General features: G+C 38.8%; 1 protein-coding gene and 1 pseudogene across 2 annotated transcripts in view; both read left to right on the forward strand.

The window, feature by feature from the left end:
* The window catches only part of EXT1 (exostosin glycosyltransferase 1), a 283,562-nt gene that overhangs the window by 10,163 nt on the left and 246,880 nt on the right, over positions 1–26,519 (forward strand). The window lies entirely within an intron of this gene.
* Positions 12,757–12,843, forward strand: LOC142872050 (uncharacterized; annotated as a pseudogene).

Below are 26,519 nucleotides of genomic sequence, written 5' to 3' on the forward strand. Positions count from 1 at the left end.
TGAAAGACGCATCCTGTTGGCACGTATTTGAGCCCAGCTGGTGATAATGGTAATAGCAGCAGCAACTCGCATTTATTGAGGGTGTCCTGTGTGCCGAGTAATGAGCAACATCTTCTTTAATCTTTATGTCTACCTGGCAGGAAAATACCTACTTTACCTCCATTTTACAGGGGAAGAAACCGAGGCAGAAAGCCTTTAAAAGTGGCTTGCGTAAGAACACACCCGTAGGAGGTGAGCGGACGCCCTGTGACTTCTGAACTTGCCTTCTCACCCACAGCACCGTGCTGCTTCTGAACAGCTGGAACTGATGCCATAAAAGACCGAACAGTCACAAACAATAGTGTGATTGATTTATAGAATATCACTTGGGTTTCCCACCTAGAATTTATTGAATCTTTCTTTAGAGAGATGATTCTAACCAGTTTGGTAATCTGGTTTTTCAGCCTACAGTAGATTAGAAGCAGCAAATTTGAAAATGAGAGAGGGATTCTTACAGACAGATCTGGGAAGAAGGGACAGCTGGTAACCCAAATATAAGGAAGCTGGCCAGGAAATTATAAAATGTAATGCCCAGAAGAAGTAAAGAAACATGACAATTTAAGAACAGCTGGCCGGGTGCCCAAGTGTGTGTCCTACACACTCCTCAGGAGTGAGTGTGCCTCTGAGTCCCAGCTCCTGGTGTCCTGCCTGTCACAACTACAGCTTCTGTGGGTATCTGACGAACTACAACACAGCCCAGTGTTGACCCACAGCCATCATTTGTGTTCGCTGTCCTGTAGGAAAGTAGAAAAATAATGCATTTTTTTACAACTTTTAATATCCATATAGGTAACATAAAAATATTTTGGTGCTCTTAAGAATTAAGCTCTCCATTTGAAAACTTGTCTACTGACTTTTGCATGTTCTCCAAGGGTTCTGGAGAGATAGGGTCTCCTTTGGGTTGCCACTGGTTTTTGTTGCAAACTCTGATTTCTGGGTTTTGGGATGCACATATTGGTTGTTTAAGAAATGGTTTGTGTTCTGATACTGTGGTGTGGGTCTGTAGAGCTAGCTGCTCTTGGTTGACTCCATAATGACCTGGGCTGTCAGCTCAGGGGAAGAGAGGGCCAGCCTGCCTCCCCAAGGTGTGGCACCTTGAGAGGTTGGGGTTTGGAGGAGTGTCCATGAGTGGATGAGGGGACATCTTGTCAGTTGCCTGGCAGATATGTTGGAGCACTTGTCATTACCTTGCTTTTCCCGAACTCCTAGGGGGACCCAGGATGGGAACTGATGGGTGGAGGTATGGAATGGACTTAACACTTTTGCATACATTCTGGTACCCTGACAGATGGGTGGACATCAGCTGCAGTGCTGCTCATAGAAAACATGCCCGCTACCCTGCTTGACCGTGCCCTGGAGGCTTCACACAGTTAATCCTCATGTTATCGAGGCAGGCTGGTCCAGCGCTGCCTCCCCATCCTCTTCCCCATCCCTGTGGCAGAGCCACGCACCTCCTTCTTCCCACCACCCAGCTCCGTCAGACTTCTTCCAGAGACTTCCTCGAGGCCTCAGAGTAGGCTGGACTCTCCTGGTGTGTGCTCTACAGAACATTGAACCCTTTACCCCAGCTGGGGCTTCCCATTGGTTTAACTGTTTTTCTCTCTCTCCCCAGTGGATGGTACAGGCCCTGAGCAGAGGGTTCATACTGTTTTTTTCATTAATTTACTCAACAGATACTTATTGAGCGCCTACTGTGTGTAGACACTGGGGAGTCAACAGTGAATAAAACAGACTAAGTCCCTGCCCTCCAGAGGCTGGCAGTCTAGTGGCTGGAGGCTGATACCATACAAATCATCATGGCGTACATTAGAAGGTGCTAGGTGCTGTGAAGGAAAGCAACGCTATAGAAAGGGGTTAAGGCAGTGGGTCTTGACTGTACAGTGGAATCTCCATGAGAGTTTCTGAAAACGGTCGGGGCCCCAGTCCAGGCCAGCCGGACTCTGTAGGGATGAAGGTTCTAGGTTTGTAAAAAGCTCACCAGATGGTTTGGATGCACAGTGAGAGAAGAAGGTAAGGGAAGGTTTTGCAGTTTTAAATATGGAGGGGAAGAAAGGCCTCCTTGGGAAAATGACATTGAGCTCTCTCACCTTTGTACCTTCAAATCCCCAGCACCATGCCTGAGTGACTCACGGTAAGCACTCAGTTTTTGTTGCATAAATGAAACAAACAAACAAACAAACAAACAAACAAACAAACAAATAAATAAATAAATAAATAAAGACTGGTGGGAATGCTACTACTTTCGACTGGTTTATTCCAAGTATAGAGTCTGTAAATGTAACTCTCCTTGGTTAATAGCACACACAGCACAGGCCTTCCTGTCCTTCCTGCAAGTTCATTTTGTTCATTTGCTGATTCATTTAGAATTTCTCTTCATTTTCAGATGGGAAGTTTCTTCCAATAAACCTGTTTTTGTTTTCAAGATACTTTCTTTTCTTTTTCTTTTTTTTTACTGTTGTGTTGGATATGAGTATCAATGAAACCAAATTAAAATGAACCAAAGGGGTTTGCTGCATAAAACGAATCCAAATAATTTATTGCTACAGGAAAAACCATTATGGTCTTTTTATCATTTAATTTTAACAGTGTGTAGATACTGGGACTTTTTTTTTTTCCACCTTAATTGCAATTTTTCTCCCAAAAGGTCGGTTGCATAAAACTTTTGGCTTACATTTTTTTGCTCAGGTTACATCCAAACTCTGTTAACTGATATTGAAGCATTGCCCTAGAGTATATAGTAACATAGGGCTTAATTGAGCTATCAGGCTACTAATGAATTCATATTGAGATTTATCATTTAATTAAAAAGCAAAGAGGGGAAAAAGCAAAGGGAAGGTGTACCATTGTTTCTCCCACTGGCCTCTGTTTCCTACATTTAAAATCTCCTGCCCGGTTTGTGTTAGCTGTGGAATCCTACAGGATGTTGTATAAAAGTACTCAGGGTGTACAGATAAAATGGAGAATGCTCTGTGTTACAATTACTTGATTTCTTAGTAGGTCTTAAAAATTGATTCCAATTTGGTGACAATCACATGACACTTGATTAAGTATAAATTGTGTTTTATGTTTTTACAAAGGTTGGTGAGGCCATTTTCCAAAATTATTTCTAGCTCTGTATATCTGAAGCAATCTGAAAATCTAATCAAAGGGAATATAATACTGAGATGCTTTTGCTTTACTGAGAGACAGAGAATAAATTTTTCTTGAAAACACCATTTCTTATATGCTACATGCTCCTTTAAAATTCACACTGCATTAAAAAAGCTACCTTTAAGCAACACTTTTTATGATAACTGCATTTTTAAGTATGCAAGTGTAATGTTGCAAACCTGTAAATGTAGGGCAGTCAGTCATTTATTGATTCAGAGTGGAAGTGTATACTATTTTTTTTGTATTTAGATTGTAGAGTTATATTACATGTTTTAAAAAATGAACAGTATTTTATGTTAAGATAAAATTTAAGTACTTCAATGTTTAGTACAGTTAAAAGGTGGAATAGTATTTTCCTGTCCTTATTTTAGACTTTGCCATGTCTAAGGAGTAACTCAAGTAGGGATAAAATAAGACAAAAAAGATTAAATGTCAAAAAAAAAATCTTAGGTTTCTTTAAAAATAAGCTTAAGAGGCCAGGAATGCTGGCTCATGCCTGTAATCTTAGCACTCTGGGAGGCTGAGGCGGGAGGATCACTTGAGGTCCAGAGTTCGAGACCAGCCTGAGCAAGAGTGAGACCCATCTCTACTAAAAATAGAAAGAAATTAGCCAGACAACTAAAAATAGAAAAAATTAGCCAGGCGTGGTGGCACAGGCCTCTAGTCCCAGCTACTTGGGAGGCTGAGGCAGGAGGATCTCTTGAGCTCAGGAGTTTGAGGTTGCTGTGAGCTAGGCTGATGCCACAGCACTCTAGCCTGGGCCACAAAGAGAGATTCTGTCTCAAAAAAAAAAAGAAAATCTAAGAAACAAGTACCTTTATATGAGGTGAGAATCTAGGGAGTGTTGGTGTTTGAGCCTCTTTGGGCCTTGGTTTCTCTCATCTGGTTTTCCTGCACAGAGTGCGAGCTCATTGCTGATTGGAGCTACCAGTTCTGTATATACATGTGCATATCTGTGTATATGTTGTATGTTTTTGTATGTTGTATGTTTTTTCAGGGAGGTGAGCATAGTGTTCAACTGACCCCAAATTTTTGAGCTCAGATACTTTTGTATGGAGAGAAGAGAGCAGTAAGATTATGAAAGTGATCTGAAGACCTTGGGTAACTCTTGCATGGTGTAGGACAGACAGAGATCTACGGAACTTGATTAACTTATGTCATGTAACTTGGTGGGTCAGAATCAGGAAGGGAGCATCTCTCTCTCTCTCTCTCTCTCTCTCTCTCTCTCTCTCTCTCTCTTTTTCTTTTAAACTCTAATCCTGTGACAGATTATGAAGCATACATTCTCTACTTCTAGCCAAGGAGCACATACAGGTTATACATATGGGTTCTGGATTCTAGTGGTTTGAATTCAAATGATGGCTCTGCCACTAGCTGTGAGATCTTGGACAACTTCTTTGTTTCCATTTCTTCACTTGTAAAATGGGGATAAAAATAATTCCCACTTCATAGGGTTGTTATTGTGGGGATTAAATGAGTAATAATGCATGTAATATCTTAGAACATTGCATGGTACACAGTAAACACTCAATAAAGAACCATTGTTACTGCCATTAATCTGTTCCTTTAAACCACATTAGACGCCTATAATTTCAGATTTACCATTTGTACATGTTTATCATTGTCTTAATTTCATTTCTTTCATTTGACCTATCTGTTTACAGCTCATTATAACTGTAGTGTGCAATATGATCCAGTAGCTTGCCAGTCATATAGAAGCTCTTGGTGGTTTGGCAAGCGCCCAGCATTCCAAACATCTGTTGGAACTGTTGCCAAAATACAGTAGATTTTCATTTCCCGGAAGTTGTTTGACTAGGAGTGCAAATCATTAATATGACTTTGCGTCTTTAAAAAATTCTTTCTTCTTTTACAAAAGTATTATGTTTCCCACCAGTTCTGTGAAGCCGAGCAGTCACAAAGGTCTTGTTCCTGCCTCCTGAAAAAACATTACAATGGGTAGCACATGTGCCCCTGAGATCACCTGAAATGACTGGTAGACATAAACTTTATGCAAGATAGAGAAGGTAAAACTCTTTTTTCTTCTCTAGCAATCCAGGTAATCAAGCGGGTGATACCATCGTGCAGGGGTCCTTAGCAAATCAGGAAGCTGTAACAGTGAATAACTGTCTACTTTTGACAATTTCCACAGCTGTTAACGATGCATGACTTTTCCTTTAGGATGGCATTATCCTGGAGCAGCAGGACCCAGACCTCTGCTCCAGGTCCGCATGGTTAAGCATGTGTGTGTGCCTACCCTTGCTGATAAACTTATAATGGTGGCCACGGTCAAAGTTGGGGGTGGGTGGGGATTCCAGCCTGTGTTATGAAGACATGGGAGCATTCAGACATGTCGCAACTTAACATTTTCATTCTTTCTCCCAGAAGACACAGCTGCAGTTATGAACAAACACATTGCAAGAGCTTTTCTATAATACCATTTTGGCCACCAAATCCAGGTATGATCTGATTCCTATCAGATGCCACATTCCTGTCAGATTCACTTGTTGTCATTGGGTCATCTGTGTCCTTTGGAACTTCACCATATCCAAAAAAAGTGTGTGACAACAAGATTATATTCTTGTCATAAATTACAGAATCATATAGTGTGTTTTCTAACATCAGCTTTTTAGAAAGGAACTTTTGGTGAATGGTTCACGGAGAATAAGTAAAATGAGACCTTTTTGCTCTCATCTCAAGTTTGATACTGCTTGGCCTTAGACAAGAAGCAGTGTGCATGTCTTGTGCACAATGATGATTATAGGCTGGTATTTGTATGTGCAGCATGTATCAAAATCCAAATTTTTTTTTTCTCCTAGGAATATTTCCCCAGTGGGTGTTGGATATTATTTTCTGCCAAGAATCAAGGGGCTATTTTAAAAAGTACTACTTTTTTTGTGGGGGGGAGGTGGTCCCCCTTTTCTTGTCCCCAAATCTTCTTATGTCTTCTCCACAAAATGCCCCTCTTTCTTCCCATGAGTTGACTTGTAGATTCAGATAGCAATGTGATAAAAATATCATATTGTATTTCCAGTGAACTCAATTAGATGAGATGAATTAATTGGATTTTTTGACATGTCTCTGAAAGTATAAGATACTTGCTTTTGGGACTCCCAGGCATGGTGACCTGGGAGCTTTCTCAGTTTGCTGCTATTCAGGACATGGCGTAAGAACTATCATTTGAAGCCTGTCATTTCAGCCCCCCTCAGGGGTATAAAATGGTCTAGTGATTTTTCAGATAGCAGAGCATAAATCAGCAGCCGTTTGGCCTGCCCGTCAGCCCAGGGCATTTCCCGGTTATCACCAGCCTCATCAGCAGAAGCCTCTATTACGCATTTCTCTGTCCACACCGAGGAGGTGAGATGGTAATCTTTCCAACACGTGCAGAGGGACTCTTGGAAGTTTTTCTCCTCTCTCTGTTTTCCCACCCTGTATAATTTTAGGAATCCAGGCATGCAGGCTTTGAGGGTCCTCTTTATCTCATGCCATTCATGGTCTGGAAAATTCTGGAATTTAGACGAGGTGCAGTGGGTGGAGGGCTGTAGTCCTTGAATCCCTTTTGGGGCCTTAGTTCATTCTACTTTGTATTATGATTAAATAGTTTTTGCCTCTCCAGGTTTACACACTTTCAGGGATAAAGCTGGTTTACTCTCTTCTGTATCCCAGGGTCCATCCCCAATGCAGTAGTTTGCTTGATAGGTACTTAATAAATGTTATTGGCCCTTTGTGATTCTTTCTTTAGTGTAAAAATTCAAAAACCAAAACAGAAAGTAAGAATATAGCATATTCTGGACTTTTACATTTTTTTCCCTGTAGCATATATCCTTTTTTAAATAAAGACCAAAGGAGTCAGACAAAAAATATTGGGATGAAAGTATATAGCATCTTCTTTGATGGTAAAAACGTGTGCCTGATAAACTTTCTCTGTCCACCATTTGCCTCCAGATATATTTTAATCACAAAGTTATTTGGATGTTTCATACTCTACTTATGCTCAAATTGTTAAGCCTCGTGTCAGTTATAACCTTGAATGTCGGTTAGCTCCATGAGAACAGGGATGGTGTATATTTGTTTTTAATCTGTTTCCCTGACATTTATTTAGCTCAGTGCTAAGCTTATCCTCAAGAGATACTTGTTGAATGTGAGTGTCTTTTGGTCATGGTGGATAGTTAGTGCAGAAAGAAAAACTTTGGGAACTCAATTGTTAGAATTCTTTAATTTTTCTTAGCATAAACAACCCAAAGGGAATGTTAAATAGAAAAAGTAAGTTTAGAAAATATTTTTTTACCCCCCCCTTAAAGTTTCAAAATAATAGGAGTACAATTAGAGATTTACAAAAACCAGATAATGATATGCACCTTTGAAATAACTTGAGCCTTTGATAGTAATTTAGTTACAAGAAGGTTACCAGTCATAGCTCTGTAATGTCCCTGCAAGCCTGCTTTATGCAACTTGAACTGCACTGTATTGTCTAAGACAAACCTCGGTTCTTGGCTAGGTACAGTTTATATTGCTTTGAAGCTGGCGTCCTTTGGTGGGGAGCAGGCCGAGATGGTCAACCCACTGGAGAGAATTGTGGTGGAACTCTCTAGCAACTCCATATTAGAAGTCGTGCCCCTGTTTACTGCTTTGGCACTTTCATTGCCACCTCCAAGGAAGGGACACACTGTGCCCTTGGGATCAGAGCCTCAGTCCACTGTCTTCTGATGAATGGGGGCAACAGCATGCCATGTTCAGCCAACTGCTTGCACAAAACAGCTTTCCTGGACTCCCATCCCTTAGCATAAGCCATACGGGGAAGGTGCAGTGATATAGTTCTGTGGTGACATCTACCAGGGACGTGATTTTCCACAGGTTCAGCTTCCACGGTTCATCCCTAGGCCACCTGGTTCTTTTTTTACAGGTTTTTGGTTGACACATGCTTCTCTGCAGAACAGCACCTGGCACCTCCCACCACCACTGATGAGGATAGATTCTATACATATCTTCTTCGCAGGTGTTATTGAGGGACGATTAGAGCCACTTCTTTGTGGCTGTTTACCAAAGCCCCTCCAGTCTGAGTCGCCTTACCCTGCTCTCGGCTTCTTCCTTATAGTTACCCTTTTTTCTGAAACCCTCCCTCCTTCCTCTGAAGGCTTGTGCTTGCGTGCGCGCGCGCACACACAGACACAAACACACACACACACACACACACACACACACACGCTCGCTCTCTCTCTCTCTCTCTCTCTCTCTCTCTCTCTCTCTCTCTCTCTCTCTCTCTCTCTCTTTTCCTGCCCCTTGGCTCTCCCTTATCCTGGGTCTGGCCCCCTACTACCATTCAAGTTAAACTCTTCTAGCACATAGTAGTTCTTATCTCAGAAGCTTGATTTTACATTTAACTTTTAAAATAGAGCCACCCAAGGGTTACAGCATAAATCCAGTGAATGTTTTGAAAAAAAAAAAAAAAACTTAAAAGAATCCAGACTACAGGAATAATACTTTAGTGTTGTTAAATTCAGACATTATAGAAAGCGGAAGTTCCCTTTAATACGTTTCCCATGACCAGTTTGAACAGTTTACTGTATAATTCTTTTTTTCTAAGCACATATTATTTTCTTAAAAATAGAATCATCATATACATACTCTTTGTTGTTTCTTTTTTTTTTTTTTTTAGAAAAGAAGATTAATTATATATCAAGCATTGTTTTTTGTCAGTACATGCAGATCTCTCCTTCCTTCTGTTTTAACAGTTATAAGGTATTCTGTTGTGAAAATAATCCTTTGGATGGGTTACAAGTGAGTGTGAAATGTAGCATTTGACTCTTGATCAGTCTCTATTTCTATATATCCACCCCCAATTCTTTGAGAACGAGAAGTACCCTAATTTATTTTAGTAAAATAAGGTTTTTTTGGGGGAGGGGGAATAAATAATTTAATTGCTTTTTTTCTCAGTTGCCCACTCCTGTTTACAAATCTGTTTTAAGGGCTGGGATGGTAACTTTTTAATATCTAAGGCTTAAATTAAACTTAGTAATTTTTTTAGTATGAAAATACTGTATAGTTTAATTTTCCTATTTAGCCAAAAGACCAAAGTCCACTAATCAAAAAACTATCAGTCTCACGTGAATAATAAATAAAAGCTTTCCTTGAATCAGTAGTGCTCTGAGATTCAGAATTGTATATGGTAGAAGTTGGGCTATGACCCCTTAAATAAATGTGGCTAGTTAAAGGTGTATCGATAGTCTTTGTGGAAAGTGAGCTGCCAGGTACAATTGTGGTCTTTTTCACATTACTTCTCATGGTGCTTTCAAAATGTTTATTTTTATCTTGGTACTAGTGACTACAACTCATAATTGGCCAGATGATATCTAAGTCTAGGACCAGGGTGGTGAGTGAGCCTTATTGTGATTTGATCAAAAGTAAATAAGAAAAGAGAAGCAAAGGGAAAAAAGAAGTAACAGAAGGATCTACATTTTTCTCATTGTTGGGCTAAAAGGCTGCTTGCTGAATTTTTACTTTATGATTAGAACTGACTGTTGAACAGATATGATTTCTTTCTTTGGGATCAGGAAGAAAAACTGTCAAATTTTAGTTTTTTGTTCTTTTCTCTAGGTCTCTTCCCTATATCCACCCGTTTTTTAAATTATTTTATTTTAAAGCATGGCTATATTAATCAGATAGCAGCCACTGTTTAACATGTCCTTCTGTGATCTAAGTGTTTGCAGGTTAAGTTTGAACCAAGCCAGAAATCCCTTTGCATTTTCTGATGTAGCAGAAATGAACCTGGCTCATTCCACCTCAAAAGCTTTACCCAAATGGGGCTGGGCACAGTGGCTCAGGCCTGTAATCCTAGCACTCTGGGAGGCTGAGGCGGGAGGATGGCTTGAGCGTAGGAGTTAGAGATCAGCTTAAACAAGAGTGAGATCTTATCTGTACTAAAAATAGAAAAAATAAGCCAGGCATTGTGGTGTGTGGCTCTAGTCCCAGCTACCAGGGAGGCTGAGACAGAATTCCTTAAGCCCAGAAATTTGAGGTTGTAGTGAACTATGATGATGCCATGACACGGCATTCTGGCTGGGGTGACAGAGTGAGACCCTAGCTAAAAAAAAAATGGTTTACCCAAATGGTTCAGAAGGGTTCTTCCAGATTTCATAAAGAAGGGTTAATTTGGGGTATGGTTTAATATAGGTGTCCTTAAAACACATTGATTTTTTTTTTTCTCACCTCCAGACATGAACATTGGCCTTAATTTCCCTAAAATGAGTCCATGAATGACCTTGTTCAAGTATTTCTTGCAGATATCAGTTTCCAAGTAATAAGCTTGGGATTGTTCTCTTCTCAGTGTGCCAGCCAGGAGAAGAAGGTGTGTTCAGCAGTTGCTGTTCGATATATTTACTCTCTACCTGCTGGCTTCAAACAGTATTAATTTTTATGTGCTCATTGTGCATTGTGTTTAATTAAAAGCAGTTCTATTCGCAGAGGCACTCATAGGATTTTTTTTTCCCTGAAATGAATAAAACAAATAGGCATCTGGTATTTGTTTTGTATAACACAATCCCCATAAAATGAAGAGTAATAAAACATAATTATCTGTAAAGGCTTGTTTTATAAGCCTGAGAATGGGCTTGTTTCTACCAGGTTTTTAAATTCTACTCAGAGGATAAAGAGTCTCTTTGTACATTAATACATAACAACAATAACAACAAATGCTTCCCAATTACATGCATGAATCCAACTTATCTTTTATTAAACAAATGTTTTTTTTTTCTGTTACAGTGTACATGATAAAAGTTTGTCATTACATTCCTTTTATGTAAACACATTAGGTTGAAGGAAAATATTTACTTCCTGTTCTATATTCTGTTCAATCTGTATAGCTTTATTTATGATTTTTTCCCCTCTCAGCATAATTAAAGAAACAACTTTATAGTTGATGGCTGACTTTTTTTAGGTCACAGACCACTCTGTGGATTCTAAAACCTCCTTTCAGAAAATTACACATCAGACTTGTACATATGTTTTTATAGGGTCTGTAGACCTTCTGATCCTTGTTTAAAAGACCCCTGCTGATGCCTGATAATTATTTTGAAAACTGCGCTTCTCATCTGAAGGTTTTAGTTTTAGTATATGAGTATCTGATGAAAGAAATTCATTCAGTGGTTTTGTAGCGTTGGATTTAATTTCAGGGTTGGGCTCCTTTCTAGGAATGGAGGAATACTCTAATCTGAGGAAGAAACTTCAGAGCGTAGGAAGTATAAAAATTATTAATTCAAAAGTGTACTTGCTGTCAGATCGGATGTCAGTGCCGACATCCCTAGGGGCTGCTGTTCCCAAGACTGTTTCCATTGTTTCTATCCAGCGCTAGGCAGGAGCCTTGAAGTGGCGAATTCATCCTCTGAGGTTGTGTGTCCATTGCTGCAAGAATAAAAGAAGTAGTAACAGAATCATGCAGCGCAGTATTTCACGGTGACAGTTTTATGTGGTTGTGTGATGTTGCAGAGTCTTGTATGTGATATCGACCCTCTTCTTTGGAATCAAAGCACAGGGCTTTCCTGGAGAAGGGAGGCTTCAAAAATAACTGAGTCTAAGACAAAATTAAGCTCCTAAATAGTTATTGCATTCTGTCTACTACAAAACTAATTGCTTATGGGAAGTAAAAGTACATATATCTAATATTTATATCCCACTTGAGTAGTGGTTTCTAATTTTAGATTTTTTAGCTCTTTTTTTTACATTGTCTTTTTGCATTGAAATTATACTGAAACATTCATATTATTATGAATGCAAGCTAAATTAAATAGACAAAGATACTTGGTTTCTCCCTTCATGTTGTCATCTACTGGAGAATGAATAGCTTAAAATAAGTGCATCAGTTCCCCATCCAAAGGGAAGCTGAATATTCCAAATCTGGATCAGCAGTCACTTTGTGTGCCTATTTGAAATACCATTTTTGAACACACTTGGCAACTTAAAGTGCCCAATTAAAAGCTCTGTAAAAAGAGGAAGTCTGTAGATGTGCAATTAGTCCTTAGGATTCAGAGCATTTCCTTTATGTGTGGAATCACTGGACACAATAGCTTTATGCCAGGTGCTTAGAATAGAAAGTATTTTTCAGGATGGATTATTTCTGTACTTTTGCTCCTTACCTAAAGAGGCTCCCAACTCCATAAAAATAGTAGTGGTGTGAAGAAATTTTGGATGTGGTCTTTTCACAAAATTTCAGGCTATCAATAACTATAGCTAGCCATCTAACTGATGGGCAGTACACAAAAGTTGCTTAGGTTTCTGGACGCTCTATTTTATCTGATTGCCAATCTCCCTCTTCCCACCTTTAATTTATTTTTTTAAGCGATGAGGGTTAGATGCCAGAGAATTAGCCAGTATTGTGTTCTTCCTTACTAAAGAAAGAGGCTTCACTGAGTAGAACCAGATGGGCTGTATATTCTGATATTATTTATAGTATTTATGATAGACTAAAAACACTAAGCACTTAATAGCTTTCCTTATTTACAAGTCAGATTCATCTAAGGGACATTATTCTTTTATTTTTCTGGTGCTTGAAATGTTCCTTTAAAATAGGTTATCACAGTGCTTGCTTTGGCAGCACATATACTAAAATTGGGACGATACAGAGAAGATTAGCAAATGATTTTTAAAAAGTATTTAAAAATTTTATTAAAAAAAGATTATCAGAGAGGATACACAGTGGCACAAAATTTGTTGCTTGTGAAAATACAGAATGGATTAAGCTTTTCTTTTTGAATGCTCTGCAGCAAAACAGGTCCATTTTATTTCAGTAAAAACACTGATTTTTTTGCCTAAGTCTCACACGCACACACAATTAACATCGTATAGATAAGTGGCTCTTGTTTCCCAGTTGTATAACAGATGCATTCTGTTAAAGTTTGCAGTAAAGTGAATGTCTATTAAGTTAATTATTTTTCCCCAGTGATTTCCAGTGTAAAAATGCTATTGTCTTCCACTAGGCTCTGGATATAATATGTTCCCATGTAAGAATACTAAAAAACCCCAGAAAACAAGAAACCACCACCAAAAATCCCCCTTTAAATCCTATAAATCTAGAAGAAGTGCTAACTTTCCAATAAAGCTTTTGATAACACTCAAAATATTGCCCCCCCATCTTAAGCTATGACATATGACTTTACTAACAAATGGCAACTCACAATAATATCACAATCTGGAAATTGTGGCCCTTTCTCCTCACTCTTCTTCCCATTGTCCCCATGGGAGCGAGAACAGTAACCAAGGCTTTAGCATATAAGTTATTTTAATAACCTCAGTATCCTTGTTACTTTTTTTTTTTTTTCTAATATATATATATTTTTTGAGACAGAGTCTCACTTTGTTGTCCAGGCTAGAGTGAGTGCCGTGGCGTCAGCCTAGCTCACAGCAACCTCAATCTCCTGGGCTCAAGCAATCCTTCTGCCTCAGCCTGCGACTACAGGCTGTGCCACCATGCTTAGCTAATTTTGTTTTTCTATATATTTTTAGTTGGCCAATTAATTTCTTTCTGTTTTTAGTAGAGACAGGGTCTCGCTCTTGCTCAGGCTGGTTTCGAACTCCTGACCATATGCAATCCACCTGCCTCGGCCTCCCAGAGTGCTAGGATTACAGGCGTGAGCCACCGCGCCCGGCCAGCATCCTTATTACTTTTCAAATCATATAAACTTGAATTTACCAAGTTGCATTTACTCACCTCTTTCTAAACATTTTCTCCTAACCCTTTACCAATTTGTTATAGTATCTTTGAATGAAGAGCGCTAGGTGATGATATATAATGCTTAACAATGGAAGCATCCACATCTTGGTAGGAATAAAAAATCATCCCAGTTCCTACCAGTGAGCATCTACTGTGATGCAATGTGGATCATATAAGGCATTGGGGGTTTAGGCCTCCAGCCCAAATATTTGTTATGTATTAAAAGTACTAGCTGTGTATAAGAAGGCAGTATACTCTTAGAACTATTTCATGTAATCCTTGCAAAAGCTCCATGAGGGGTACGTTAGGGGGATCTGCCATTATTTTCATTTTATCTGAAAAATAATGAGGAAATTGAGACTTAGACTTGTTCAACAGCTTGTCCAGAGTCTCTCAAAGTGTTAGAGGCAGCGTCAGGATTGGAACCCCACTCAGATAACATGCCCATCTTAATTTCTTGCTTGGTTGTTGAACTGTTGCGGGAAGATCTGATTCTTACAGTTTTGGAATCTGCAGTCACTGAGGAGGATGGCCATGCACACAACTGAGCATGAGCAAATTCAGACTTTGTGCTCTGGGATAATTCTGACCAAGAGGCTTATAGTGGATCACAGAAGGTAGCATCTGGGACATAATCACCTTACAGGTGCCGCTTATTCTAGCTCGGGAGAGTTCCTTGCATCCTTACTCTGTAAACCATACGATTACAGGGTAGTCTTGGACAAGGTTCTCATGAAGGTCCCAGTTGGGGATCTTGAATCTCCCCCATTCAGTTCCTCTGAGAGAGTTTCACTGATTAGACCAGTGGTTTGTATATTTCTTCACTTATCTTTCATACTATTGGATGTATTCCTAAGGGTCCACCCCAATGGAATAATTAGGTCAGGGATAAGGCATTAGCAAGCAAGTCAATGGTCTTTTCTTTCCTTATTGAGACCCATTGACCAAAAAAGCTAGTGCTTGATTCCCGAATTTGGAAAACCTCTGTTGTTGAGCTTCTAACTATGTGCTGGGGACTGTGCCCAGCATTCAGAACACTGTGAAGAGAGTGGCTACTTAGGAGCCAATTAAAGTAGTCTAGTTTGGAAAGAGAGGTATTGAGATATCAGCTAGGGGATAGGAAGAAAACCTGTCTGCCTAATGATACTGGAGTTAGTTTTTGAATTCTTCATATTCGGAATATGGATTAGGGCCAGGCTAGCCTTGATAGCCTGAATCATTAAACACTTATGGTGACTGGTGGGTGATTGGCTAGATAATAGGAAGATGTATTCATAACAGGTAATAGGGGCAGTGGGGATTGGATGGAGAGCATTAAATAGTACAGTGTTTTCCATAAATGTCCTTTAATTGTGGAGAGTACTGTTCTGTAGATTTATTCATTCATGCATTAAATATGCATTTATTAAGTGCTTTGTGTGTGCCAGGTTCATTCTAAAGTCTAAATTTCAAATTTGGTTCTTAAATTGCTCAAGTTCAGAGTTTAGCTAAAAGCATCGTTATATCCCGAGAAGGAATTTTTATCACATTAAATGCTTAAAATAAGGGGAAGTGTCTGTCTCTCCATCCCCCAAGCCCCACCAATTCTCTGTTGATTGGTCTTGTCAATCAGCTATAAGAGGTATAAAAATTTCTTGGACCATATGTAAGTGCATACTCCATAGCGTATCCTGGTGACAGAAATTGAGAAACTGATTGGAAGAAAAGTTTAATCACTAGCAGTAGCCTCGGTGTTCTGAGATTTCAGGTTTCTTTCCCTCACTAGAAGCTTAATTCTTTCTTCTCTGTTTTCAATTTCAGAAGAATTTTACAATGAATGAGGGAAATTAAAATGAAGTCGGGAAGACCAGCAAAGATTACAATGGGCATGTGAATAGGAAAGATTTGTGAGAAAATTATTTGAAGTCAGATTTTTTAAAAAAAATGTGGTCAGCTCAATATGTAGTTTCAGTTAGCCCTATCTGGTGACTTGGGTTGCATTATCTATAAGTTTGGAACTTTTTTTGTTGCAGAGAATATTGACACACCCCACCTTTTCTTAAATTTGCCCATCTGTTTCTTGTTAAAAGAAACTGTGGGCTGGGCGCAGTGGGTCACACCTGTAATCCCAGCACTTTGGGAAGCCAAGGTGGGAGGATTGCTTGAGCCCAGGGACTGTGATCTTGTCACTGCCCTCCAGCCTGTGCGACAGAGGGAGACCCTGTCTCTGTAACAATTTAAACAATAATCATAATAATAAAACCCAGAAGAGCCGGGCGTGGTGGCTCACGCCTGTAATCCTAGCACTTTGGGAGGCCGAGGCGGGCGGATTGCTCGAGGTCAGGAGTTCGAAACCAGCCTGAGCGAGACCCCGTCTCTACCAAAAATAGAAATAAATTAATTGACCAACTAAAAATATATATACAAAAAATTAGCCAGGCATGGTGGCGCATGCCTGTAGTCCCAGCTACTCGAGAGGCTGAGGCAGTAGGATCGCTGAGCCCTGGAGATTGAGGTTGCTATGAGCCGGGCTAATGCCACGGCACTCACTCTAGCCTGGGCAACAAAGTGAGACTCTGTCTCAAAAAAAAAAAAAAAAAAAAAAAAAAACCCAGAAGAAACTGTGGACATCTGTTAAAATACCCTTGTTTTAGCATATTCAATCTTACTGTAACTTTATAATGGCTTTATTTCTGAGGAGTTTTATTCACATTAATATGATTGGGAAAGAACAGACAGATCTTATTGGAAAATAAATTTACATTTTCCAAATAATAAAGTCTAAAAGTTTCCAGCTGTAATCTTAAGATATCTTTTCATGGTGTCTAGTTTTAGAAACACTGTTTTTGCCCCTACATGTGAAGAACATGCTTTTGAGGACAGTGATGAGACTTACCATGTGAGAATTGTCCTTTTTGCATTGTGTTATGGTGCATGATGTGAAAGTTTAGAAATAAACACATCCCTGGATGCAACAGGCCTTAGTTAAGACATCTACTATTTTTAATTTATTTTGCTATCTTTGGCCTGACATATTATCTTGGGGGAGGAAAGCCATCCCCTTCCCTTACTTGGAGGTCATGTGTGGCTGTCAGTTCTCTATAATGGCCTTGATGAGGTTATGATTTTAAAATAACAGAAAATGGACATTTTTTGTTCCCGTGATCATGGCAGTAGTGCTCTTGTCTTATTTTTATACTGTCAATCACATTCCTCTTTTACAAGAATTCCCCTTGCCCTATCCTCTTCTCCCCAGAAGGTAAATGCCAGGATCTAATATACCTAAGTCATACCTGGCTAAAATCCTACAATTTTAGGTTTTGTTCTCAGCTTCTGTGATAGTGTTAAGAGGAAGGCAAGTCATGTAGGGGCTGGGTTGAAAGAGGAGAAAATGGAGCAGTTGTAATTCCCCAGGGGCAGGGTAAGAGACTGTTAATACATTAGTGGTAGGAGGGCTTCTGTAGAAAATAGGACCGCACAATTAAATGGGGCTATTAAGAGCACGATGCCAGCTCCAATTCATTAAATGACAGTGGCAATTTCTTTGTAAGTCCCTTTCCTCTCTCTCCTCTTGGGACTCAGGCTATGCAGGGATGAAAGACAGATACCCAAAGACTATGAAGGCTACCCCGGAAGAGGCACGGTTACTTGGATGTCTGCTTTCTTACCTCCTTTCTTGGGAGCTGATTCTCTGATGAAAGCACTTTATGGAAGGCAAGGCCCCAGAATAACTGTTCCGTAGACATTGGGCATGAAAACAGGGCATTTGAGAAGATGATCTTCTTCCATATTCCAAAGCACCACTGCTCTGACTTTAGAAGCAGATATCTATGCAGAATAAATCTGCTTGGAGATAAAACAAAGTGAGTTTTGTAGAAAATTTTTGGATTGGAACCTTCTTATTCCAAAAGTGTACCGAATTCACATTTGGCAATCTTGTGTAAAAAATATTTCAAAAAATTTTTTTTTTCAGGAAAACAATATATTTTAAAAATTAGTTGGAATCTGAATACCTAGTTGGAACCTGAATACCTGCATGACCTAGTGAGAACCTCAAGGATTGGGGAAGTGGTTGAGGTTAGTGGTTAAGAATGTTTGATGTCCCCTTTTTTCCTGTTGCTTAACTATCTAAGCCCCCATTTCCTTATCAGTAAGAGGAGGATTCTAGTATCTGTCTTATCAGCTTTGCTCTGTGAAATTACATGAGATACCAAATGGAAAGCATTTTGCACAGTACCTGGCATAAGACAAATGCTCTCTAAATATTAACTAGTTTTATTATCAATCTAATTTTAGGCCCCAACTTCCCCCCAAAAAAAGAGTTAATGATCTTATCTGTCTGCTGAAGCTTAGGATTATGAGGAAGCTGAGACCTGGAGAGATGATGTATTAATTAGTGGAGGAGCCAGAATTAAAATCTACATTTTATGATCTCCTCTCCACCATGGTACCTCCTATAGTGTGGAACTTTTCTGCAGTTGGTAAAGGAGGACCAACAATTCCTCCACACTGTTATTATAGATGAGGTATGATTTTTTTATAAATATTTAAGAATATAGTTTTAAGTTCCTCATTGCTCAGGTTCGCTGGGTGGCAAAATTCCCTGTGCTTTTGAAGGCATTATCAGTGGCTGAGTTTTAAAAGAACTATGTTCAGAGAAAGACGGCATCACATTTTGATTATGCCTGAGGCCTGCAGAATACCATTTAAACGACAAGTGATATAAAAGGGTAAGTATTTGATTAAAACCAATCTCCTGTAATGACTAATGTTTCAGCCTCCATCAGAACTTCTTCAAGGGAACTGTAGAGGGTTTTTCTGATAGCTTGATTCAAAATATGGGAGGTAAAAGAAAAGACAATTATTTACTTAATTTATCTATTTTATTTTCCAGACGTAATATATTGCATTTAAAGAATGGTGATTAGTAAGAGAAGAGGTTCTCATGCTTAAAAAATATATGACATCTCTCATACTTTAAGAAAATAGTTATTCGATCAGATTTCAGGATGGTATGAAGTGTGGTTATCAGGATGGTGATTAACAGGCAAGTGGCATTTATCAGCTGAACAACTGAGGAAACACAGATGATTGGAACTGGTGGAGGTATCTTCCATACCATTTTCTGCTTTGCTATTGTGACTATCTGAGGTCTCTACTGAACAGATACTGATATTCATATTTCCAGTTCAAATCATAGCATTTGCTCTTTCCATGGCCTGGTGCATCATCTGCTGCTAGCCTCACCCCCACCTAATTTTTTGCTCACCTTTATGTCTTCGAAGGCCCAACTGTAGCATCACCTCCAAGAAAATGCTTCGTGCCTTCTTGCTGTTGTTCATTCTGTGCCAAGAGGCCCTTCTCTCTTGGGGTTCCATAGCACTTACTTTGCTTCTTCTAGAACATTCAGTGCAATATTATAATTATATTATGATTGTCTGTTTAGTGGTCCCTTTTTCCTGTTACACAGCTCCTTGGGAACATGGACTTCTTTGGTCTTTTCATCCTGTGCCTAGCAGGGTGTTTGGAGGCATTAGTGAATGTTTGTTGAATAAACGAATGACTAACTTTCTGCCAAAACTTGGCATCCCTGTGTTTATATGCCCTCTTTGTAAATGAAACCTTTACTGTATGTTTAGCTATTTCTATTCTTTGTTTCAACTGAAGTTATTTTTTTATTTTCCTCATGTAAATCTTATTGCTCCCCCTCTCCCCCACACCCAATATGGCTAATGTTATTCTTTTCTTTCTTTTTTAATTTTTGGAGGGGTGTGAAGTACAAGATAGAACATAATATGGGCTAAATCCCAGGCTATTCAACTTAGCTAGACTCTTTTAGCCTTCTAGAATGTTGAGAAAGTAATTAGCCAGTAGAAGGGGGCTGTGTTAGAAGAAATGGCTGGGATTCTTTGTATCCAAAAGAATGTTTCCCCTTGGTGATGAGGTAGGCATTGTTACCCTTCTGAATGAATCCTTAAGCAAAGTACAAAACACCAGCAGGCTAAACAATGCCTGGCTGCTCTCCCTTTAGGATTGCAGTACCTTTTATGGATGAGTTTAGAAATGGGTTTCCTGTTCAGGTTTTTGACGTGTCATAATGTTGAGTGGCAGTCTAACCTTTGAACTCTCTGTGTTCTTGACATCAAAAGGAATTCTGTGCTTTACCAAAAAAGTTTTATTCAAAGTAATTAATACTTTTAAGGCACAGAGGGCAATTAGCATTTGGCTTGTGAACATGGCAAAAAATTATCTTCCCATTTGTTTGGTTTATTAGTTGATTTTTTTTTCAAGGTGAAGAGCTCAAATTTCCCTAATATTTTAATGTGTTGCTTTTTGTACCCTTAACATTATTTTTTCCTATGCAAAATTGACTTTGATTAAATGTTTTTTTGATGACTTGAATATTTTCCTGATTTGCCAACATATCTAATTAATTTTTTTATTTTTATACATTTAAGGAGTACAAGTGCAGTTTTGTTATATGGATATACTGTGTAACGGTAATTGTGTTAATTGTACTCATGAAAAGGGACATGTTTTTGGTAATATTTTTATAGCGTATGAGAACTTTTATAACAAACACATGAATCATTAAGTGCATATGCTTTTAGCCTGTATTTTCTTTTAATGGAACTTAAAGTCTTAACTTTTGTTTTTGCAGCGCTTTTTTGCCTATAGTAGGTTCTTAGTATTGAAATTCATCCAGTTTGACTGTACTTTATGATTATTCTTTGTGTTTTGAAAAGTCTAACCTGTGTTTCAGTTTGTCTTTTACTTGAAAGCTATTTTTTCTGTGCGTATCTACATGTATCATGCTTGGTTTTCTTATTTTTATTTTTTTTAAGTAAAAACATCTATAACTCAGCATTTCCCTATTTATGAATAATAGCGATTTAAATCTCTTAAACATCGTATTATGTGATGTATATGTTCAATCTTATTTCTTTATTCAATCTTCATTTTTATTTTATTTTATTTTATTTATTTTATTTATTTTATTTTATTTTATTTTTTTTGAGACAGAGTCTTGCTTTGTTGCCCAGGCTAGAGTGCCATGGCGTCAGCCTAGCTCACAGCAACCTCAAACTCCTGGGCTCAAGCAATCCTACTGCCTCAGCCTCCTGAGTAGCTGGGACTACAGGCATGTGCCACCATGCCCAGCTAATTTTTTCTATATATATTAGTTGGCCAATTAATTTCTTTCTATTTATAGTAGAGACGGGTCTCGTTCTTGCTCAGGCTGGTTTCGAACTCCTGACCTCGAGCAATCCACCTGCCTTGGCCTCTCAGAGTGCTAGGATTACAGGCGTGAGCCACTGCCCCCGGCTGCAACCTTCATTTTTTAAAAAGATGATTTATGTATTTGTTATGTTAAATGTCTTCATAATGACCTTTGGGGTGGAAATTTTTGTTCTAAAACATCATGATGTAAGAAGGCTTATTATTAGTAAAATTTAAAAAGGAAAAATCTGGTGAAATGCCCCTTGTTCTTCGACAGATAATTAGTAAGTTGTATAAAGAAAAGTTTGGAACAGGAACCTGGGGATTCAAAGTGACTTAAAGAATATAAGAAATGTTGCATTTAAAAATGGGCATGACTAAATCATAGTGTCTAGACGGGTATACCTGAGTGATAAAACTATAAAGAAATGCAAAATATGATTACTATGATTAAAAATAGTGTATAAATATGTTGCAAGTAGTATATAAAATGAACCCTCAAATTATGATAGAAGCATTTTGGTATTCATAAATGTTCTAATTTTTTTTACAAAACCACAAATAAAATTAGAATATAGGTTATAAGTACTGATTTTAATTATAGCTAATCTGAAAGTGCTAAATTGTTAATAAAAATATAAATAATATTTTCTGACGTGTGAAGCTAGCCAGGAATACTAGGTAGAAAGATGGCTCTTTAAAATATATTTTTTTAAAATTTTGAAGTAAACTTATTATCACTTTGATATTTATTACTAGGTTCCCTATGTTAATTCTGGTTTTATTGCTTTTCGGAATAATTAAGGTATAAATCTTCTGCTGAATTCTGCTTGACTTAGTTATTTCTTTTGCCTTGTTTCTTCATTCCACAAATGTTTTTGAGCGCTTTTCACCATACCTAAGCCTTGTGCTGAGTCTTGGATGATAAATACAATAAAGTAACACTGCTTTTAAGGATATCCCAGGATAGGATCTTATACAGCATTAATGACTCATTATTTTGTGAGTATTTTAAGTTTATGGAGAGCTACCTATGCCTCCAGTTATTGGGGACTACAGTTTTCCTTCTACTTTGGTTCCAGTATGCATTTAGTCCTTTGGTGGGAATTTGAGCAGAGTGGTCTCAGTTGAATCCTGGCCTGTGGATGCCTCAGTGGGGAAGGCATGGGAGCTAGATCCTGGGGGATTGTGGAGAGTCTGGTGGTGGTCCTTGAAGGCTTGAGAATGCTTGGAGCGAGGAGCTCATTGCTCATTGGTGACCTTTTCCATATATGGCACGGCCTTTGACATTCTTAGCATTCTACCCTGAAAGGACAGTTTATTGCCTCCTAGGAATCCTGGACTTCCTAGAATTATTTGTTTATGTTATTTATTAAAAAGAAAAATCTAAAGTGCACTTTTTAGAAGAAAACTGAATCTGCTCATTTAACTGCAACAGCTTGGACTTTTCTGTGTGTCTTTTCTTTAATTGAAAATTCTGTCTGGAGGCTGGTTTTCATCCCCCTTCCCTTCCCTCTAGTTTTAAAAGGGGAAAATTAAAACATTACTTTCTAAGTGTTTTTTAAAAAAGGAAAATCCATATGAAATATTTTATTATTATTACTGTTTTAATTTGCCCATTAATACTTCTTGATTTTCTGCCTATAAGAAATCAACCAAAAATTAGTGTATAATTTCCATTTGGTTGCACAATCTATTCTACAATTGATTATTATATCAATTCTATAATTGATTATTCTATAATCTATATAATTCTATAATACAAGATAAAAAAATAATTTAGTAAACAGTTAATTTTTCTAAAAGAAACCCATCTCCCTTTCTTAAAAATACCATCAAATATTCATTCCACAAACACTGCTTCATAATAATAGTTCCCTCAGTGAGCACTGTGGCTTCGTGAGCACTTTCTCTGTGGCAGTCATTGGGCTTCCTCAGGAATCCACAAGACACCTGAACTATTTGGCAGAGGATGAGTAATACAGCTCTTGGCCTTCTGCAGCTCTAAGGTGAAGGCTGATCTTTGGGGAGGGGGATTGTGAGGAGGAATCATTCCTGAATGAGATTGGAAGGGTATACAAAGATTTTGGCAGTAACAGCCATGGAGGGGCCCATGGAAGACTTGTTCATGTTTACATTTGTTGTTAAAATTCATCCAAAGCAGCCAATTATATCTGCATTCTCTGGAATGAAAGTTCACCATGATTACAATGCATGATGTTCAAACCGCCACAGTTGACACCATTCGCTTTCCCTTCTGGAATGGGAATTTAATGGGGAAAGTGAAATTCCTTCTTGAAATCTAATCAGAGATGATACTTTGTATTTACATTTAAAAGTAGCCAAGTTTGTGTTTTGTGGCTTTGGGATCATGTAACTCTTATAAATCAACTTGTGAATTTTCTGAGGACCTTTTGGAGTGACTGTGACTGTTTTGTTTCAGGGATATCCTTCTTTCTCCCGTGAATTATAATCATAGGGATATATAAATCCACTCCCAACCTAAAGCATAACATTGTTATGTATTTGTTTTCTCTTTTCCATATGTAAATATATAAAAAAAACCCAAACCCCAACATAGTTAGTACCCCCTACAGTACAAAAAACAACTTCTTCCAAAGGAATCTCTTTCTTTGTCTAAATAATGAGAAGCTTGTGTCCTTAGAAACATTATTGAGTATATAGTGTCGTCCCCTGATTACAAACATTTCAAACATTTACAAACATTACAAACATTTCTGTGCCTCAGAGAGTACTCCTGATGCTTCCTTAGGACAAACAGATAGATCAACCTGTCTTCCCTTTGACCAGATGAAATATGAGTAATGGAGCCAAAAATCAAAACAAAAAAACACCCAAACAACAACAAAATCAAACAAAAAAAACTAGAGAAGCCTGGTGTGAGTCAAACCTTGATATTCCCTGGCTTTGCCCTTTGTCAGACACAAACACTGTGTACAGCCCGGTCTCTCGGGGCCCAAGAATTTGGGTGCATTCAGAAAGATTATCTTGCTGGTGCTCCTGGAAAGATGGCTCTGAGCAAAGATTATTGGATCTCCATTTTCTTGGTCAAGATAGATGGTCTGTTTCAAGAATTCAGACCTGTGTTTAAGCATGATTTAAGGTAGCAACATCTCTCAAAAGGAACCATGGCATTATATTTGATGGTGGTAGTGGTGGGGTACTTTTCAAAGACAAATGTCCTTTAGGCATGTGGGGTAATTGATCAACCCACTTTTGACTAATGTTTTATTGCAGTGATGAGAAGTGAATGGGACACCTACTGGAATGGGTGTAGATAAACTCATAGATAAACTCTGCTCCCCCTGAGCTACCAAGCTTTTGTGGTCCAGATTTTCCTATTCCTCCCAATTTGCCCCAGAGCAAGTTGTGACCCTCATCCATCTTTTTCTTTTCTTCTTCTTCTTCTTCTTTTATTTTTTCTTGCATTTAACAAAGTTGTGAAGGGATTTATGTGCTTTCCATTAGTCTTAGCAAAGCTGCTGTCATGAATATTTAATGGCAAGAGCAGTTTGTTTTCTTTTACTTTCTTTCCCAGCCTCCCACCCACCCCAGATCTCCTTTGCCTGCTTGGAGAAATGTAAATATCTGGCCTCTCACCCTGTGGCCTGATCCCAAAGGAGCACTGGGCTCACTCAATTCAATGCTCTGACCCTGTCTGATGCCCCCCCCCCCCCATCTTTTTAGTCTCCTCTCCCTGCTGCTGGGGCTGTGGCTGGTGTGGCTGCAGCGTGCAGGGACAGGCTCATAGGGCCCTGCCTCTACTCCGCCCAGCACTGCAGCTCAGCCTCCTGGACAGACGGCCTTTTCCTTTGAACTTCACAGGAGCACAATAGCTTCCCTGCTACTTAGCTAGAGCTCCCTCGAATGCATTCCTGACACTTCACGGGTCGCTGGCCCCTTTCTCTTTGCAACAGGAAAAAGGGCTAATGTCTGGGACAGAAAATGACTTTCGAAGACACTAAAAGAATTACCGTGTCTAGAGCAACCTCTGAACTTTTGTGGTTGTTATCTCAGAAAAATGCACTTTTCCTATTGGTAGCTTGGATCATCCCCTTTCTTCTTCCCTCCCTCCCCTAGTCCCAGCATTTATTTGTCAAATTTCCCCATTTCTGTCTCACCCCTCCCTCAGCCCCACCCCCATCCCCGTTTTCCCTTTTTTCTTTATGCTTTGTCTACTTGGGCTGTGTAGGGGAGGGGACTGCAAAGTTAACGTGGTTACTTGGAAAGTTCTGGGTGGTGGAAGCCTCCTCCCCTTTCTAATGAAGTCAGCTCTGCTGGAGTGTACCTGCCTTAAAGGAGTGTTTGAAAGATGAGACAGGGAAATCCATACAAAATGTTTAACACAGAGTTTGGCTATAGTACTTGCTCAGTAAGTATTTGCTATGTGTTGCTATTAATTTTATTGTACACATTTACTCATTTTTCTGTAATGAATGGGCATGAGTGCATCCCTGTCTTCTGAAGGAATTATCTTTGCATGATCCTTCTTAAAGGCTCATCTATTTCTGATGAACGCGTACCACAATGTGCTTAATTGATAGGGGTGTTATTTCTCTTCCAGTAAACTACAATTGAATTTGTTAGCTCATCTCACTAATTCATAGCATAGTTATAATCAACTAAAATCTCTTAAAGATTTCTACATGGGCTACTAGTTGAATACATCCTTCCTTATCCTGTTTGGTGGACTTTGACAACAACTTTTATGTATTTCTGTATTAAAATTCTTCTTAATACATTTAATTTGGCCCCCAATTCCAGCCTGATGAGATAATATTAGACTGTGCCCTTGAAGTCTAGTGTTAGATCATTCTTACTCAACTTCAGGGTTCCCTCAAATTTGGCAAGCATGCCACTGGTGTCTCTGATGGCTGTGTTGACAGAGCAGTAGCAAGTTGGAGCCCTTTAGTTCATTTCTGTAGATCTACCTGCCTTGAGTAGACACAGAGCCGTTCTCACTGACGGCTTTGGGTAAAGGTTCTCACTGACAGTGTTTTCCCCTTCATTTCTGTATCATGTCATGAAGCTGACTTGAAAGATTTTCTGGAATGGCTTGCTAAAATCCTGACACACCTGTGAACAGATGTTGGCATGATTAGGCTGGATGAACCGAAAAAAAAAAAATGTGCAGCCAAGAATGTTGGTATGATTAAGGTACAGCCAGATCCATCCCTAGAATGAACCAATTTCCACATTGCTTTTGATTTCAGCCCATTAGTGGTTTTCTGTAAGTAAGACTTTCACTGCAAATATTAATTGATGTTAAGTCAAAAGTACTGAGGGGTCTGGTCATGGGGGTTTAGGGAGGAGGGAGGGAAACAAAAAGGGTCTCTCCCTTAGAGTAAGCTAGAGTCTTGCTGGGTCAGACAATTAGGTAACAATAGAAGGCAGTATATAATTAAATGCC

The sequence above is a fragment of the Microcebus murinus genome, chromosome 7 (assembly GCF_040939455.1).
Source record: "Microcebus murinus isolate Inina chromosome 7, M.murinus_Inina_mat1.0, whole genome shotgun sequence".
NCBI classification, from domain to species: Eukaryota; Metazoa; Chordata; class Mammalia; order Primates; family Cheirogaleidae; genus Microcebus; species Microcebus murinus.